Here is a 19,975-nt window from a genome sequence, read left to right on the forward strand (position 1 = left end):
TCCCTCCTTACAATGATGTCCAGCACGTAAGGAAGAAGCAGTCCCCCTTCGCGGGGAATTTTTCCAAAAGTTCCAGGTCAGTTGGACATGTTTTGTCTGCATCTCCAGAATCCTGGCTGCTGCCGCGGCCATCTTGACCCCTCTCCAATGTTCTTTCTTTTCTTTTCTTTTGTCTTCTTCTTTTCTTTCTTTCTTTTCTTTTTTTTTTAATAAGAGAAGACACTATGTGCGGTTTGAAGAGATTGTGGGATCAGGCACTCGGCAATGAATTTTTTTTCCAAGAGCAGAGTCCCACAGCCTCACTGCGCAGAGCAGGATCTGCTGTTCTAAGCGCATCACGGCCGGCGCAGCACGGCAGCGCTGAGTTCCTCAGTACCCACGGCTCGGCCTCTCTCCCAGCAACAGGCCTTCCCAGGAGCGGGCTGGGCTGCCCCTCTGTTTCCAAATTAAAAAAATATATATATAGTATAAAATGGGTCTGGGAGTGTAGCCCAGAGGTAGAAGGGTTTCCAGGAACCCCAGTACCACCAAATAAATTAATTAAATAATAAAATAAAATAAAATGAAAGACATGAGTTAACACAAAAAATAAAATAAAATGGGGCCGAGGTGTAGCTCAGAGGTAGAATGTCCCTGGGTAGAATCCCCAGTAACACACGCACAAAAATAAATAAATGAATATATAATTAGATAAATAAGATCAAGATACATAAACAAGTGCAATTGGTCAAGGAAAAAAAATTGGAAGCCAGGCGTGGTGGCCACGCTTGTAACCCCAGCATTTGGGAGGCTGAGACAAGAGGATCCGGGTTCACGGCCAGAGTCAGCTACTTAGTGAGACTCTCCGCAACTCAGTGAGACCCAGTTTCAAAATAAAGAAGAAAAAAATGGGCTGAGGGTGTAGCTTGGAGATAGATTGCCCCTGGGTTCCATCCGCAGCACCACACACACACAAATAAATAAATGAATAAACTGGGTGTGGTGGGCACACTTGTCATCCCAGTACTCGGGAGGCTGAGACAGGAGGATGGCAGTTCGTGGGCAGCCTCAGCTACTTAATGAGGCCACAACTCAGTGAGACCCTGTTTCAACATAAAATAGGGTTGGGGGTGTAGCTCATTGGTAGAATGCCTCTGGGTTCAATCTCCAGTACAACAAAAAATGAATGAATGAATGAATGGCATGAAGATACGTAAACACGTGCAACTGGTCAAAGAGAAAACAAGTGGCACAGAGAAGGAATCAGGAAAGCGCCAACAGCGTCACACCGTTTTCAGGAAGAGTCAACTCTCCTCTGTGGAGACCATCAGTGGCTTGTCTGTGTTGTCCCAGGCTACGACATCTTGGTGCCAGTCTCTTATCTGGGAAAGCGCCTAGGTTTTATTTTACCGAAATGGAGACAGTCCTGCCTAATTTCTTGATCTGTTATTTGAGAGAAACTCTTACTAGGCTCTTACCTTTTTAAACATTCCAAAAGATGGGTATCTTGAGATTACCCAGGTAACTGCCTGCAGCCGTGACACTGCCGGCCCAGATTCTGGAAGCATTGAGTCTGGTGAATGAGAAACAATGCTCATTTGTGAACGGGAGGGGCTGGCACTCGCGACTGCACAATGGGGGTCCTGCTGGCCAATAGCTCTCCTGTCTTTATGCAATGAAGTGAACTCTTAGAAAACACAGACTGAAGCCGGTATGGTGGTGCGCGCTTGGAATCTCAGTACATGGGAGGCCAAGACAGGTGGATCTGGGTTCATGGACAGCCTCAGCTACTTAGTGAGGCCCTTTGCAACTCAGTGAGATCTTGTTTCAAAATAAAGAATAAGCTGGGTGTAGAGGCCGGGCGTGGTGGTGCATGCTTGTAATCCCAGAATTTGGGAGGCTGAGACAGGAGGATTGTGGTTCAAAGACGACAGCCTTGGCTACTTAGTGAGGCCCTTTGCAATTCAATGAGACCCTGTTTCAAAATAAAAAATAAAAATAGGTCAGGGGGTGTAGCTTGGAGGTTGAATGCCCCTGGGTTTCATCCCCAATACTGCAAAAAGAAAGAAAGAAAGAAAGAAGAAAGAAAGGAAGGAAGGAAGGAAGGAAGGAAGGAAGGAAGGAAGGAAAAGCTGGGTGTGGTGGCACATGCTTGTAACTCCAGCATTCCAGAGGCTGAGACTGGAGGATCATGGCCAGCCTCAGCTACTTAGCGAAGCCCTTCGAAACTCAGTGAGACCCTGTTTCAAAAAATGGAAAAATAAGGCTGGAGGTGTATAGCTCAGAGATAATATGCCCCTGGATTCAATCCCTAGCACCACAAAAGAAAGAAAGAAAGAAAGAAGGAAAGAAAGAAAGAAAGAAAGAAAGAAAGAAAGAAAAGAAAAAAAAGACAAGACAAGACAGAGTAGGTTTGTAAGAGATCCATCCATCCATCCACAGAAAATTTTTAGTATAAAACGAGGTGAGAGAAAAAATCTAGAAAGGCAAGAGCTTTCCTAAACGCCGGCGGCTCTGGGTACGTGGGAATCTAGCAAGGAAGTATTCTAGTCTAAAACAGTTTAAGCGTTTTAAAAGAGTCTTGTTAGCTTGTTTTACAATGAATACATAATTCTATGAGTGATATATTAATGTGTAATTTTCCAAAACAACTGAGTATCAGTACTAGAGAAGAAAATATTTGTATTTCTGCTTAGCAAATGGCGTTTATCATACTAATTAATAAACACATTTGCTTTTAGGTGCACTTTGAACACGTAGCGTAAAACGTAGTGTTATTGTAGGGTATGGTGGCGTACAGCTGTAATCACAGTACTGGGGAGGCCGAGACAGGAGGATCACAGGTTCCACAGCCTCCGCAACTTACTGAGATCCTATTTCAGAATTTTAAAGGGGTAGGGAGTGCTGGGGGTTTAGCTCAGAGGTAGAATGTGTCTGGGTTCAATCCCCAGTATAAAAATAATAAGTTTTTAATCTTATGAAAAAGACAGTAATACCTATGTGATTTTTTTTTATGTGGTACTGGGGGTGGAACCCAGGATCATTTGCCTCAGAGCTACCCCCTTAGTCTTATTTTTTATTCTTTATTTTGAAACAGTGTCTCACTGAGTTGCAAAGGGCCTCATTAAGGAGTAGCTGAGGCTGTGAACCGTGATCCTCCGGTCTCAGCCTCCCCAGTGCTGGGATTACAAACGTGCCCACCACGCCCCACCTATGTGATCTTCACACCGCAGGCCGAGTTCAGAACAGCTGCACCTTGTTCAAAGACGGAGAGAAAGCATTCCAGTCTTCTCAGAGAAAACTTTTTAATAGATTGAACTTGATTTAAAAGATAAACACAAGGGAATTCGTTGACCTGAAATGGCAGAATTTTGTCTGATTCGTGAAAAGGTTCATCTTTGTAACCATTCAGATTTTCCGCGTGTAATTTTCTTTTCCAATTTTCCATTTGTAGTTTTAATCCCTTAGGATAAGCAAAGGAAACTAGAATTTCAGGACTGGCTTCCTTATGCTGGGAATTTAAAGCTATGTTCCATCTAATCCCCGCTTATTATCCGGGAAAATGTGGTGGATTCTTCCCCAGAGAGTGTGCGCTGCTTGTAGCTAAGCAAAGGGAAGATACTCGTATGTCCCGATCCCAATGTCTCTGGTACAAAAAACCTAAATTTACGGAATGGAAATTATTTTCACAGAAAATGACTTTACTACTATTGAAACACTTTGTACCTTCAGTGATTTTAAAACTAATATAATATTGTAAAAATTTTATCCGAGTAAAGAAGAGATCCTTTTTACCAGGCAAAAATGCCAGTCTAGCCAGGCATGGTGGCACATGCTTGTAATGCCAATACCTGGGAGCCTGAGACAGAGGATCTCAGGTTCCAGGACAGGCTCAGGAAGTAGGAAGACTCTTATCAACCTAGCAAGACCCTATTTCAAAATAAAAATAGCAAGCCGGGCATGGTAGCACACGCTTGTAATCCCAGCATTTGAGAGGCTGAGACCGGAGGATCATGGTTCGCAGACAGCATCAGCTACTTAGTGAGGGACTCCGTAACTTAGTGAGCCCCTGTTTCAAAATAAAGAATAAAAAATAAAAAATAGTGCAGGGGGTGTAGCTCGGAGGTCAAATGCCCTGGGTCCCATCCCCAGACCCGCTAAATAAATACATACATAAATAAATAAATGAATACATACATACATACATACATACATACATACATACATACATACCAGCCAGGCATGGTGTTGCATGCTTGTAATCCCAGTCCTTGCAAGGCTGAGATGGGAGGCTCACACGTTCAAACCTAGCCTCAGCAACTTAATGAGGCTTTCAGGAACTTAGGGAGACCTTGTTTCCACATAAGAAATTTAAAAAATAGGCCTGAGAGTGTAATTTGGAGGTAGAATGTGCCTGGGCTCAATTCCCAGTGCCACCAAAAAAAAAAAAAAAAGCCAAATTTTGCTGGGCATGACGGCACATGTTTATAAGCTAAGTAGTTTGGAGGCTAAGACAGGAGGATTGCAGGTTCCCAGCCAGCCTCAGCAACAGCCCTCTGCAAATGGCAAGGCTCTTTTTAAAATAAAAAAAAATAAGGGCTGAGGGTCTAGCTCAGAGGTAGCATGCCTCTGGGTTTAATTCCCATCTCACACACACACACACACACACACACACACACACACACAGCTTTTGTATATCATCCTGAGGCTATAACTTGAACAATAGATATTATAAGGTAGTTACAGTCATAATAGGATTTAATATTCAGATGGAGAATATTGAACTCTTCTTAAACAAATTAGGTGTATGCCATCACACACATGGATTATAGGTATTTCTGAATGATCAAATTGTAAACCGTGGGACTAGGGGTACAGCTCAGCGGTAGAGTGCTTGCCACCAGACACGTGGTTCACACCTATAATCCCAGTTCTTGGGAAACGAAGACAGGATGACTGCAAGTTTGAGGCGAGCCTCAGCAACTTAGTGACACTCTCAGTTACCTAGCAAGACCCTGGCTCAAAATAAAAACGCAAGCTGGACATGGTGGCGCACGCTTGTAATCCCAGCACTTGGGAGGCTGAGACGGGAGGATCACACAGGTTCGAAGCCAGCCTCAGCTACTGAGTGAGGCTCTCAGCAACTTAGTGAGGCCCTGTTTTCAAATAAAATATAAAATAGGGCTGGCCATGTAGCCCGGAAGTAGAAGGCCCCTGGGTTCCATCCCCAGTACCACAGAAGAACAAAACAAACAAAATAAAAAATACAAAGGGCTGAGAGTATAGCTCAGAAATAGAATTCCTGAGTTCAATCCCCAGTACCACCAAGAACAACAACAAAAAAAAACCTGGAAATAGTGACAGCCAAAGCGAGCTAACCGATGATGGATAGACGGATCTTACCCAAGAATTAACATGCCAGTTTTAACATGTTATGCTAGCCAGGCGCAGGTTTAAAGCGAGCCTCAGCTACTGAGTGAGGCCCTTTGCAACTCAGTGAGACCCTGTTTCAAAAATAAAAAGACAAAAACATAGGGCTGGGAGTGTAGCTCGGAGGAACAGTGCCCCTGGGTTCCATCCCTGGTACCACAAAACAAAACAAGGAACCAAAAACCATGCTATACTTTGTGACGTTTTTACGTTGTAACTGAGAAAGCTGGAACCTCAAAGTCCTCCAAGCACTCAAAGGAGCGCCTCGCAAAAGGCGGCGCTTAGCTCTCGGCACGCTGGGAGGCTGGACACCGGCTGCCCTCCGGCCACGGGGGTCCGGCGCACTGGGCACTCTCACTAGAGGCAGTGACATAGTCTAGTGTTCGCCATGTCATTCCCGCCAGGCGATAGACTCCACGCAGTGCGTTTGGACACGATTTTCATATTTTCCTTAACAAGGCTACGTCGACAAAGCTCCTCTCCCAGTGTCTAGGCACGTGAAGGGCTTCAGATGAAACGGGAATGGAATTTCCTGCAAGTCTGTGGACTGATGCCAACATTCCCCATAGAGGCGGTGAGGGTCCCTCCCTGCGTCCCTCTGGTTGCATTTTCTGTGTCTGCGGGATGCCAGTGTCGTGAATCGTTCATTCATTAATACTGCCAGGCCCTGCCCTGGGGGTCAGAGATTCCACAGCGAAGGGACAGAGACGTTCTTGTTTTCATGTTATGATAGAAATTAGGGACTTCTTTGTGTGTGTGTGTGTGTGTGTGTGTGTGTGTGGTGCTGGGGGTGGAACCCAGGGGCTTTCTACCTCCGGGCTACACTCCCAGACCTATTTTATACTTTATGTGGAAACAGGGTCTCGCTAAGTTGCTGAGAGCCTCACTAAGTAGCTGAGGCTGGCTTCGAACCTGAGATCCTCCTGTCTCAGTCTCTCAAATACTGGGATCACAAGGGTGCGCCTCCATGTCCAGCTCAAATCATTCTAGACAGCTGGTTTTTCAAACCTAAATCCAATTAAGGACCGTGTTAGCTTACTACTACTCTAACAAATACCAGAGGTAACCAACTCAAATAGAGGAAAGGTTTATTTTGGCTATGGTTTCAGAGATTTCCACCCATAGCCGCTGGCTATCTTGCTTTTGGGTGCCTGATGAGGCAGAGCATAGTGGGACGTTTTGTGAAGCAAACATCGCCGGGCAGCACTAGGGGGGGGGGGGCTAGGAGCCCAATGCCACCTCAGGGACACGCCCCAGTGACCTCACCTCCAACTGCTTCAAGGGCCAAGCCTTCAACACACGGGCCTTTGGAAGATAACTTATCTTCTAAGTTGTAGCAAGGGTTTTGCCTTACATTTGGTTATTTAAAACATTTAAAAATTTTCTTTTGCCGGGCGTGGTGGCGCACGCTTGTCATCCCCGCGCTTGGGAGGCGGAGACAGGAGGATGGCGCAGGTTCGAAGCCAGCCGCGCTGGCGTAAGAGACCCTGTTTCAAAAATATAAAATAGGTCTGGGAGTGTAGCCCGGAGGTAGAAGGGCTTCCAGGAACCCCAGTACCACCAAAAAATAACAACAACAATAATAATAATAATAATAATAATAATAATAATAATCATCATCATCATATTTTTCTTTTAAGCCAGGCATGGTAGCGCACACATGTAATCCTAGAATTTGGAAGGCTGAGACCGGAAGATCACAGTTTGCAGACAGCCTCAGCTACTTAGAGGCCCTCTGCAAATCAGTGAGACCCTGCTTCAAAATAAAGAATAAAAAATAGGGCAGGGGGTATAGCTCGGAGGTCGAATGCCCCTGGGTTCCATCTCCAGACCTGCAAAAAAAAAAAAAAAAAAATTGTTTCTTTTACCCGGGCGTGGTGGTGGCACACAATTGTAATCCCAGCATTTGGGAGGCCGAGACAGGAGGATCGCAGATCATGGCCAGCCTCAGCTACTGAGTGAGGCCCTCTGTAAGTTAGCAAGATTCTGTTTCAAAATAAAAAATAAAAAAATAGGGCTGGAGGTATAGCTCAGAGGTAGAATGCCCCTGGGTTCCATCCCCAGTACTGTAAAAAAATTTTTTTCTTTTAATCTTCAACAATGCCCCCCCCCACTTTAATGTTGACATCGGCAACACTTTCTAGAACTGGCTGTAATTTTACAACTTGATTATAATCAGGTTAAACACGTTCACTCTCCTAGATCATCTTGAGTCTCTGTCAAGAAATCTCACTGGTAGTGATTATCCACTAGCTTTGCAGATGATTTTTGGGGGTCGAGAATGAAGGAGCTAGGAAGTGCATTGTTAAGACAGCTCTGGGCACCACCGCGGGCTTTGGTGCCCACAGAGGTTCACAGCAAAGAGCTTCCATTCGTGCTACACTACATAATCTACTAACTATTCTTACACTGCTTGTGTCCAGTTTATATAATAAAAATAAGGCTTTTATTAGAATAAAAACAAAGTGCCACTTACCTACCACTAGAAGGAACTTTTGTTTTGTTTTTTTTTTTTTTTTTTTTTTTTTTGGTGGTACTGGGGATGGAACTCTGCTATACTCCCAGACCTAATTTTATATTTTTTATCTGGAAACAGGGTCTCTTAAGCCAGCACGGCTGGCTTCAAACCTGCACCATCCTCCTGTCTCTGCCTCCCAAGCGCGGGGATTACAAGCATGCCCACCACGCCCGGTGACAAACATTCATGGTAGATGTGGATAGTGCCCATCTCCTGGTCTTGTCTGACTCCTGTGAGGACTGGAAAGAGAAGTCTAAACCAGGCATGGTGCACACGCCTGTGGTCCCAGTGCTTAAGAGGCTAAGACAGGAGGATCACAGGTTCCAGGACAGCCTCAGCAAGTACTGAGCCTCTCACTAAACTAGGGAGACCCTGTTTCCAAATAAAAAAGTAAAATAAGGCTTGTGGTGTAGCTTGGAGGTAGAAGGTCCCTGGGCTCAATTCCCAGTACCACACACACACGTTTAAAAAAATAATAAGTAGAACTGGGGTGTAGCTCAAAGGTGGAATGCCCCAGGGTTTAATCCTCTATACCATACAGAAAAGAGGAAGGAGGAGGAGGAGGAGGAGGAGGAGGAGGAGGAGGAGGAGGAGGAGATCTATAGTTATGGCTTAGTGAAAACCATATCAAAGAATTAAATCCGTGGTCTGAAGAATTTCCTAAAAATTTTTGATTTCTAGTATTTAAGGATTTGGAATTTCACATCGTTCTCAGTTCTACTTCTACAAACGCTTTCTTTTTTATGGAAATAAATTGTGGTTTTGCTTCCGAAGATGGAGTCAGCCTGAGATGACGGGTATCTGTTCCATACTAAATTTAAGAGACATTTTTGTTGTTTCAAGTCCTGAGGGAGGAAGATAAGCCAGGTGCTATCCTTCGGATGCTAAGCTCCCTCCGAGCTTGGTGACAGTGGCCAGGACCCTGAAGAGGCGGGGCCTAGAGGGAAGTCCCCAAGTCGCTGGAGGCGTGTCCTTGAGGGGATGGGGGCGGGGCTTAGCGGGAGGTCTGGAAGTCTCCAGTTGGGAGGGGGGTTGTAAATTCGTTTGAAAACCAGTGCTTCGGAACAATAGATTTGAGGATGTTTGCTTTAATTCAATTAAATAAACAGTAGTTGAGCCCCACTACGTATAGGGCCTTAGTTACAAAACTTGCGGGGAGTACAAAAAGGTTTTTTGGTGTATGTGGTACTGAGGATGAAACCCAGGGGCATTCTACCTCCGAGATACACCTCCAGCCCTATTTTTTATTCTTTATTTTGAAACAGGGTCTCACTGAGTTGCAAAGGGCCTCACTAAGTAGCTGGGGCTGTCCACGAACCCAGATCCTCCTGTCTCAGCCTTGAATGCTGGGATTACAAGCGTGCGCCACCACGCCCGGCTCAAAAAGAATTTTAGTTTCATAATCGTGCAGTGCCAACCCAGTTCCTGGTAGAGAAAACAAAAGTGAGGGTGAGAACAAACTGAGATCATGTCAGAGCTGAACCCGCTCTGCCCTCAGCCGCTGTGGGAGCTCGAGGTCCCGCCAATGGCGCAGTGGTTGGGCCCAGGAGCCTCTCATTGTGGAGTCCCCCTGGCTGGCCAAACACCCCTGGAGAAGGAGGTCACACTGAGGAATGGTCAAGGTCACTGGAACTGCACGGGCAGCTGTGGGGTGGCTGTGTGGAAAAAGAAGGACCTTAGATCCTGAGCCCTGGACAGGAACTGACATAGCTCATTTCACACACACACACACACACAAAAAAAAGGAGGAGGAGGAGGAGGAGGAAGGAGGAGAAAGGAGGAAGGAGGAGGACTGAAGGACTCTCACATTCTTTCTGTAAGCCATGTGCTTCAAAGATAATGAGACTATGCATATTATATAAGAAGTTAAACGCTCACCTCTATTAGGTGACAGGGACAGGGCTGAGTCTCAGCCGCTGCTTCACAGCCATACTTTCCGTGTTCATGGACAGATCGACTAGTTTATTACTTCACTTAAGTGCCAAGTGGTCAGCCGGGTCTGTGTTCCCAGTACTTGGGAGGTTGCAACAGGAGAATCACAGGTTCATGGCCAGCCTCAGCCACTTAGTGAGCTCTAGTTTCAAAATAAAAAAGGGCTGGGTGTAGCTTATGCCCCCAGTTTCAATCCCCAGTGCCACCAAAAACCAACAAACCAACAAATAGTCCTGCCCTGTTCCTTCATTTGTTAGATTCTAAGGAGAAACTTTTAATCAAAGGCAAAATGAACAGCTTGACAGAGGGCTCGCTTCCCCCTGGACTCACGCACCTCCTTTGGCTTAGACCTGGGCGTCTTCCAAGGGGCTCAAATGCTGGAGCCCAGTCCCCGGTCGCAAGGTGCAAGGTGGGCCTGGTGGGCCTGGCTGGAGGGCACCTGGGACAGGGCCTTGGCTGTTACCGTGCCGGCCTCCTCTGCCCTGTGTCCTCACTGCTGTGCCCTGAGCAGCAGTCCTCTCCCACGCCCGGCTGCCATGACGTTTCTGCCTTGGAGCCAGCCATCCCTGGACTGAACCCCCGAAGCCACGAGCCACATAGCCCTTCCTTCCTCTAAGCTGTTCTTGTTGGGTGCTCCAGTCACCGCAGTGCCAAGCTCACGCAGCACCTAGCCCACAAATCATTGGCTCGTTTTAGATAATGTGTGATTGTAGCCCTAACCTTGGTTGTTATTTAATGCTTTTAAACAAGATTTCTTTCCTCCTCACCTGCAGGGAAGAAAAAAGGACCAGAAAAGCCATGTCCTAGATGTCACCTACTGAGAGTCTTGAAAATTGTGGCTCAGTGCGCAGCGGACCCCAGTCCCACCATGGCTTCCCTTCCCAATGTTTTGGTTACTCAAAGTTTGAAAATAGTAAAAGTTCCACAAACAGGCAATTCAAAAGCTTTACTTATTTATATCTGTGGTGCTGGGGATGGAACCCAGGGGCATTCTACCTCCAAGCCACACCCTGCCCTGCCCTACTTTATTTTTTATTGGAAACTGGTCTCACTCGGTTATGGAGGAATCTCACTAAGTTTATGCGGCTGGCCTCAAACCCCAGCTCCTCCTGTTTGAGCCTAATTCCTACACTTTACATTACACAGTGTTGAGAATAGACTCCGTCCCCCACGATGTGGGAGCGGCTGCCCTCCACACGCCCTGCCGCTGTGACTGCTGACAGTCATGCGCTGGAGCAGGCCGCATGGGCTGAAATCTTCCAAACAGTGAGTCCTAATAAGTCTTTCCTCCTCTAAGAAAACAAAACAAAACAGAGGTGGCTGGGGATGTGGCGTGAAGGTGGACTTCCCCTGAGTTCGAGTCCCAGTACCAATGGATAAATTAAAAACAGGCACTCTTCTGAGTAGTGTGGTGAGGTCCCGTGCACCCGTTCCACCCCACACGGGACAGGGCGGGACGGGAGTCGTCCCGTGGCCAGGCCGGGCGCGGTAGCTACCACTAGCCACGCTGCCTGTCGCTTATCCCACGTTTTACTTCGCGGCTCTATCAGCCATCAGGTAGACCGGTACAGCACTGCGGGGCCTGTTTTCAAATAACCCTTATTTTACTTGTTAACGGGCCAGTGTAGTGATGCTGGCAATTTTACAATTATTCTATTTTATTAGTAGCTATTGTCATCAACCTCACCGTGCCTAATTTATAAATTAACCCTTGTAACTGCATGTTGCTAGGGTTGGAGAGGGCTGGAACCTGCCCCCTAAGAGTTGGAGTGCTGGCATGAAACCCCCACTGTGACGTATGAGGACGGCGACAAACTGATGCTGCCTCTGACGCTTAGGGGCGGGACTTGGGAGTTGATCAAGATTAAAGAAGGGCATCGGGGTAGAGCTCCAATCCCTGCTTTAAAAGGCTTTCCCGGGGAGGAGCCGCTGGCTGCACTCTGAGAACGGAGGTGCAATCCTGCCCCTCAACCCCAGGGGGCAGTCAATCCCTGCTGACAAAATGTTCTCAGCTATTGATCGAAAATGCAGATGTTCTCCAATAAACAGCACCGCTGAGGTAACAAAGAAAACCACATAAATATGCTACAGAAATTCTTCTGACATCTTGTGTTCTAGATGAAGACAGGCAGACAAAATAGACCGCTCGGTGGCGCAGGGGTCAGGAAACTATTTCCTGTGATGTTGTTTTCTCCGAAGCCTCGATCTGTTTTCCTTTCTCTGTTTCTTCTGCCCACTATTGTCAAATAAGCCCATTTCCTACACATAAATTTTGAAAATGTAAGTTTTTGCTGGGTGTGGTAGTAGAGACCTACAATCCCACTACCTGGGAGGCTGAGACAGGAGGAACTGAGTTTGAGGCCAGTCACAGCAACTTAGCAAGGCCTTCCCCAGCAACTTAGTGATATCCTGCTTCAAAATAAAAAATAAAGGCCAGGTGTGGTGGTGCACGCTTGTAATCCCAGCATTCGGAAGGCAGAGACCGGAGGATCGCCGTTCTGGGACAGCCTCAGCCCCTTAGTGAGCCTCACAACTCAGTGGGACCCTGTTTCAGAAATGAAAAGACTAAAAAATAGGTCTGGGGGTGTAGCTCAGAGGTACAATGCCCCTGGGCTCCACCCCCAGTATCAAACAAATAAATAAATATAAATAAATAAATAAATAAATAAATAAATAAATAATAGGGCTGGGCGTGTAGCTCAGGGGTACGATAGCCCTCAGTCCAATCCAAAGTACAAAAAAAAATAAAAGTCCATGTCCTAATTCCTAGAGTCTTATGTAGCCAAAGGAATCTTGTAGTCATGATTAAATTAATGGTCTTGGTATGGGAAAGGAATACTGGTTTAGAAGGTGGGCCTGATATAATCGTAAAAGTCCTAAAAAAAAAAAATGGCATAGAAAGAGAGGTGGTTGGCCTGTGTTGGAACGGCCAGAGACAAGTTTGCTGGTTTGGAAGAAGCAGGGAGGAGCCCAAGGAAGGCATGGCTCCTCCAGCAAGGACCCCAGCGCCGCGGCTTCCAGCCGGCCTCTGCCCCAGCACTGAGAACATGGGTTGAGTCGTTCAAAGCTGAGCTTTGCGAAGCTGTGACAGCATCAGTGGAAGAGGGTGCACTGCTCTGACGCTAGCTGCTAGGCCTCAGAGGCTTCCAGTCACGTGGCCCAGCTATTCCGCTCCTAGAGAGTCAAAAGCTCACATCCACAAAAACACGCGGAGATGAATGTCTGTTGTTCGTATCAGGTGAAAAGTGCCAGGCACGGTGGCGCGTGCCTGCGAGCCCAGTACACAGGAGGCCGAGACAGGAGGGTCACAGGTTCTAGGCCAGCCTCCACAATTTAGTGAGACTCTGTTTCAAATAAAAAATAAAAAAATAAAAAGGGCTGAAGACGTAGCTCCGAGGTAGAATGCCCCTGGGCTTCACCCCTAGCAACACACACACACACACACACACACCCCTCAGGAGTTTTACAGAATTGTTATGACACAAAAAAAGATCTTTTTTGCATACTTGGCCTGAATAAATTGAAAAAGAGTAGTTAGAAAGTTACAGCATGGACCTGAAGTGTTGAGACCTTGGGGAGCACTTCTGAAGAGAGACAGGAGTGTGACTCGAGACGTTTCAGTCACAGAATCATCAGGATGAGCGGTGGCGTGGACGGGGCCGCGGGCGGGAGGCAGGAGCGCCCCTCGACGCGGTGCGGTGGCCCAGCGCCTGTGATGGGCGTCTCAGGATGGCACACGCTCTACTTCCATTATTCTGGGGACTTCCACATTCAAATTCTAACCCTCCGCCTCGCTCACTGACCCTTGTGGAAATATTTGTATGCACTTTGGCTTCATTTTGTTTTGTTTTATGGGGCATGGACAGAAGACAGGAACATTCTACCTCCAAATTATGCCCCGGACCTTTTGTTTTGTTTTGCTTTGAAACAGAGTCTTGCTCAAACACGTAATCCTCCTGTCTCAGTCGCCCAAGCACTGGGATTACAAGTGTGCACCACTACGTCCAGCACGGCTTCCTTTTTAAAAATGGTAATATCAATATCCAGTTCCTAGGGCCGTTTTTATAGTTAAGTCAGAAAGTAAGTACACAAGACCACTCAACATAATGTCTTGTACATTTATCTAGAAATATTTCAAATCTAGTGCATGTCATCAAGGGGAAGTGGGGAGGAAGAGGCACAGGATATCCCGGTACATTTTTTTGCAACTTCCTGTAAATCTGTAATTATTTCAAAATAAAAAGCTAAAAAAATGTCCTCGCGGTCGTGTGTGAACTGTATTGTGGGGTCCTGCTAACACTCATAAAGTGAAGGAATCAAGATTCAGGGACACAAGCACCTTCTGTCACCAAAGCGTGTAACTCGTGTTACAAAGAGTCAGATTAGAAGACAAGCACATTCTTGTGCTGTGACAGGGCGGAGAGAGTGGTTGGTGTGAAGGGGATTTGGAATCAAGGTAAGGTCCAAGCTTCTCCAGCGTTGAAAATAAGGTTTGCAGCCAGGGTGGCGGCGCATGCCTGTGATCCCGGTACTTGGGAGGCTGAGACAGGAGGATCGCAGCTTCCAGACCAGACTCAACAACTTGGTGAGGCCCCCAGCGACTCAGAGAGACCTTTCTGAAAACAAAGCATACTAAAAAAAAAAAAAAAAAAAAAAAAAACCAACAACAGAAACTGAGCAAACGGCAAACCGTCTTCTCTTAGTTTCGTTTGACTCCTCCATTGGGACTCAGGGTTATAAACATTTCCTCAATACGTGCTCTACCAGAGATGATTCTGGTAGGTTCTTCCATGTTGCTGTAATTGTGATCGCCGCTAGTGCTCCCTGGAGCCTAAGAAAGGCGGGAGGAAAATTAGTACTGCTGTTTTGTTTTTTGTTTTATTTGAGGGTCTGGGGAAGGAACCCAGGGGCATTCGACCTCTGAGCTACACCCCCTGCCCTATTTTTTATTCTTCATTTTTATTTTTATTTTTTTAGTGGTACTGGGGTTCCTGGAAGCCCTTCTACCTCCGGGCTACACTCCCAGACCTATTTTATATTTTTGAAACAGGGTCTCTTAAGCCAGCGCGGCTGGCCTCGAACCTGCGCGATCCTCCTGTCTCCGCCTCCCAAGCGCGGGGATTACAAGCGTGCGCCACCACGCCCGGCATATTCTTTATTTTTTTGAAACAGGCTTTCACTACCTTGGCAGAGGGCCTCACTAAGTAGCTGAGGCTGTCTGTGAACCTGGATCCTCCCGTCTCAGCCTCCCGCATGCTGGGATGACAAGCGTGCCACCACGCCCGGCTAAGCACTGCTGCTTTGATCAGCTCATGCTTACTGTTTCCACATCTTAACTTTTCTTTTGTCTCTTTTTGGTGCTGGCGATTGAACCCAGGGGCCTTCTACCCCGGGATGTATCCCTAGCCCTATTTTTTATTTTGAAACACGTGTCACTAAGCTATTGACAGTCTTGCTAAGTTGCTGAGGCTGGCTGGACCCTGTGATCCTCCTGTCTGGGCCTCCCAGGTACTGGGATCAGAGGCCAGCCCCACTGTGCTCAGCATGTCTTGGTTTTTCTAAAGAAATTTAATGTGTGGAACAAATTGTCCAGGATGTCTGTACCTTGGCTGGAGGAAATACAGAATTCCTCAGTAGAGAATCCTTTTAGCTCCACTAACCTGGAATGTTCTGGAAAGCCCTAGAGTATTCCCCAGCAAGTAAGAAACAGGGGCTTTGTTTTTGTTGATACAGTTTACAGTCATGGTTGTAACCAGATGTCTTGTTTTGCTCAGAGCAAGGCTGTGCTAGGAAATTTGGAGCTGGGCTAGGTGCAGTGGGCAGGCCTGGGCTTCTGTTGTGACCACAGGCACCTCCTGCTCCTGTACATGCAAAAAGAACAGCCCAGATGGGGTGACGCTGGGGGATTCAACTCCTTAGTTGCGCCTCCCCCTCCCTCCCTCCCCTTCCTTTCTTCTTCTCCCCCCCCCCACCCTCTCTCGTACTGGGAATTAAACCCAGGGGCATTCTATCTCTGGGCTATACCCCCAGCCCTTTTTCTCTTTCTTTCTTTCTTTCTTTCTTTCTTTCTTTCTTTCTTTCTTTCTTTCTCTCTTTTTTCTTTGTTTCTTTTTTTGTGGTACTGGGGACAGAACCCAGGGGCATTGTACCTCTGAGCTACACCCCAAGCCTATTTTTTAGTCTTATTTTTTTTGAAACAGGGTCTCACTGAGTTGCGAAGGTCCTTGCTAAGTAGCTGAGGTTGTCCACGAACCGTGATCCTCTGGTTTCAGCCTCCCAAATGCCGGGATTACAAGCATGCACCACCATGCCCGGCACCTTTTTCTTCTGAAACGGGGTCCCCCTTGGTTGCTGAGAGTGTCACTATGCTGCTGAGGCTGTCCTCGAGCCTGCGATCTTCCTGTCTCAGCCTCCCAAGAACTGGGACTACAGGTGTGTACCACCATGCTCAGCTTCTCCTCCCTTTTGGGGGGAGGGAAAGCGGGAGGACGAGGCCAGGGTCTTGTGCGCGCTGGGCACGCAGTCTACCTCTGAGCTAAATTCCGGCCCTCCTTCACTTCTATCTTGAGGCAGGGTCTCGCTAAATTGTCCACACTGGCCTCGAATTTGTTATCTTCCTGCCTCAGTCTCCAGGCAGCGGGAACTCCAGGCGTGCGCACTACGCCCAGCTGGCTTTCCTTTCTCGGGGGTGTGTGAAAATGTATCTTTGGCTGATGTGACCAAAAAGAGATCAAGTGTCTTTGAAAAACAAAACCGTAAACGATGAAAGCTCGGGGAAAGGCTAAGGTTTCCCGCTGTGGAATGTCAACTTGACACTGAGCTTTAGCAGGGGCTAGAAGGAGCCGAGAGATGGGGATGAGAAAATTTCACACCAATATTCACCTGAAGCAATACACGGAGACGCACGGGCATGAGCCTTCAGGTAGCAGATAGGCAATTCACTTTAATTTATTTTCTTGCCAGGCATGGTGCTGACATCTGTAATCACAATACGTGGGAGGCAGAGACAAGAGGATCATAGGTTCAGGGACAGCTTTGGAAACAGAGCAAGACCTTCAGCAACCTAGACACCATGTTTCAAAATGTAAAATAAAATATTCCCTGGGTACAACTCAGAGGCAGAACATCCATGGGTTCAACCCCTAGTACCAAAGAAAAGAAAAAGGATTTTTTAAAATTCGAGAGAGGCAATCTATGAGGGGCAATACAGCAACCTGGTTCTAAAACCAGAGGTAAATAAAATGAAGGTTTAAAAAATTATTTAGCCAGGCGCAGTGGTGCACGTGTGTAATCCCAGCACTGGGGAGGCTGAGACAGGAGGACAGTGATTCGCAGACAGCCTCAACTACTTAGTGAGGCCCTGTTTCAAAATAAAGAACAGAAAATAGGGCTGGGAGTGTAGCTCGGAAGTAGAATGTCCCTGGGTTCCATCCCCAGTACCGCAAAATAAATAAGTAAATAAATAAATAAAAATAAATAAAACACTAATAGATCTGCCTTTTATGTGCTTTAACCTTCAGGAATTATTCTAAAGTAAAAAGTAAATGGTTCAGTCAGTGATATAAAGAGTAATGGAATAGTTATGCAGTGTCAGGTGGGGCCTTTCAGGTTTTGTTCTCTTCATTACCAGTATTCTCCCCAAGATTATATATTTGTGTTTGAAAAACGAAGTACATAAATTTCCAAGGTTCCTGGGCAGCTAATGGAAGTTTTTGCTGTCATTTGGAAGAGGGTTTATTTTTAAAAAGACCTTAAGGATGGGCGTGGTGGTATATGCCTATAATCCCAGTTCATGGGAGGCTGAGACAGGAGGATTGCAGGTTGGTGGCCAGCCTCAGCAACTCAGTGAGACCCTGTTTCAAAAGAACGAATAAAACAGGGCTGGGAGTGTAGCTCAGAGGTAGAATGCCCCTGGGTTCAACCCCCAGTACCGCAAAAATTAACAAACAAACGAATGAATGAATGAATATAAAAATAAATTGACCCGACGCTTTCCCTAATCTGCCGATGTCAATGGCAGAGCAGAGAAAGAATTCTGAGTTCCACAAGGCAACAGAGGCACCAGTCTATAAGCCCAGCTCCGCAGGAGTCTGAGGCAGGAGGATTGCAAGGTGGGGGCCAGCCTGGGTAATTTAGTGAGACCCTGTCTCAAAACAAGAGACACGAGCCTCCAGCCTTCATGACAGGGAGTCCCAGCCACCGGGATGTGAGTGCAACTTCTGTCCTTCATGTTGTGAAAGCAGACCCCGGGCACCACGTGGGAGAGGGGCTTCTGCCCATGACGGGAGAGGGACGTCCATTGTCCACGACGTGGGAGCGGCTTCCTGCCTCCATGATGCGAGAGTGACTTCTGTCCCCGGTGATGTGAGCGCGGCTTCCGGTCTCCATGACGTCCGCGCGGTGTCCCTCCATGCTCCCTGCCGCGGTTGCCACTGGCATTTACACTTCGGAGTCAGCCTTATATGGACTGAAACATCTAAGACCATGAGTCCTAGTGAATCTCTCCTCCTCTAATAAAATAAATAAGGCAAAATAGTAACTATTACCTTATTATCTGTCAACAGGTAGGATTATTAAGATAAAAAGTGACCGGGCGTGGTGGCGCACGCTTGTCATCCCCGCGCTTGGGAGGCGGAGACAGGAGGATCGCGCAGGTTCGAAGCCAGCCGCGCTGGCTTAAGAGACCCTGTTTCCAAATAAAAATATAAAATAGGTCTGGGAGTGTAGCCCAGAGGTAGAAGGGCTTCCAGGAACCCCAGCACCACACACACACACAAAGTGAACATCTATAGCAGTGCTTAGCCTTGGAACATGGTGTTTGATATTAGTATAATCAGCATTTGACATTTTTCTAGGGAATGTGATTTTGATGTCTAAGAGTTTGTGATCAGAGTCAAACTATCAGAGTAAACATTCCCAGTTCACTGATTTTTAAGTTGTGTGACCCTGGACATGGTACTAACTCTTCTAAACCTTAGTTTTTTTTTGGGGGGGGGGAGTTAGGGAAGGAACCCAGGGGCATTTGACCTCCGAGCCACACCCTGTGCCCTATTTTTTATTCTTTATTTTGAAACAGGGTCTCACTGAGTTGCAGAGGGCCTCACTAAGTAGCTGAGGCTGTCCGCGAACCGCGATCCTCCGGTCTCAGCCTCCCGAATGCTGGGATTACAAGCGTGTGCCACCACGCCCGGCTGCCTTAGTTATTTGGACTATAAATTGAGATGGTAAGAGTGCCTACCTAATAGGATTATTGTATACAATTTTTGTGCAGTAAATTTTCAATGACTAATAGTTAATATTTCTATCATTCTCAGCATGAGGCACAGAATCAGGCACAGAATGAATTTTTTTATAAGTATTTGCTGAATGACTAAATCAATCTGAATACTAAAAACACACACACACACACACACACACACACACACACACAAAAAAGACACAGAGGGATGGGAATGTTAGCTCAGGAAGAAAGTGCCTCCTGAGCATTGTAAAAATAAATTAATAAATAAAGGTATAGTTCAGTAGTAGAGCACACATGAAACTCTGGGTTTGATCCCCAGTATCACAGAAAATAATAATAATTCTGACCTCTTATTGTTCTCTGGCTGCTGGACAAGCCATAGTTTCTGTTATCCACAGGCTATATTGTAAGTAGATCTAAGGTTAGGGGTGCATAGAACAGGGTTGTAGTTCTTTGTTTAAATAGAATTTTTATAAGGAAGAAGTAGTGCATTTTAAGAGATAAAACCATTTATCTTTGAGAAAGGAATACAGAGAGAAAGTCAAATATAAAAAATATATATATATATATATATGAGGCTGGGAATGTATGTAGCAGCCACTTGTAATCCCAGTACTTGGGAGGCTGAGACAGGAGGATCACAGGTTCGAGGACGGGGCAGGGGCAGTAGCTCAGAGGTAGAATGCCCCTGGGTTCCAACCCCAGGAACATAGAAAACAAACAAAAAAAAAACAAGTGATGTGACTACAAACCATACTTTGTAAAGAGCCTGTCACAATGTATAACTCAGCTGAGAAATGACATGGGAAGGCAGCCGCCCTCCCTCTAGAGGACACTGAGACACCACTTTGGCTGCCCGGCTACCAGTGAGGCGT

This window comes from Muscardinus avellanarius (genome assembly GCF_963383645.1).
Source record: "Muscardinus avellanarius genome assembly, chromosome: 17".
In the NCBI taxonomy this organism is placed as follows: domain Eukaryota; kingdom Metazoa; phylum Chordata; class Mammalia; order Rodentia; family Gliridae; genus Muscardinus; species Muscardinus avellanarius.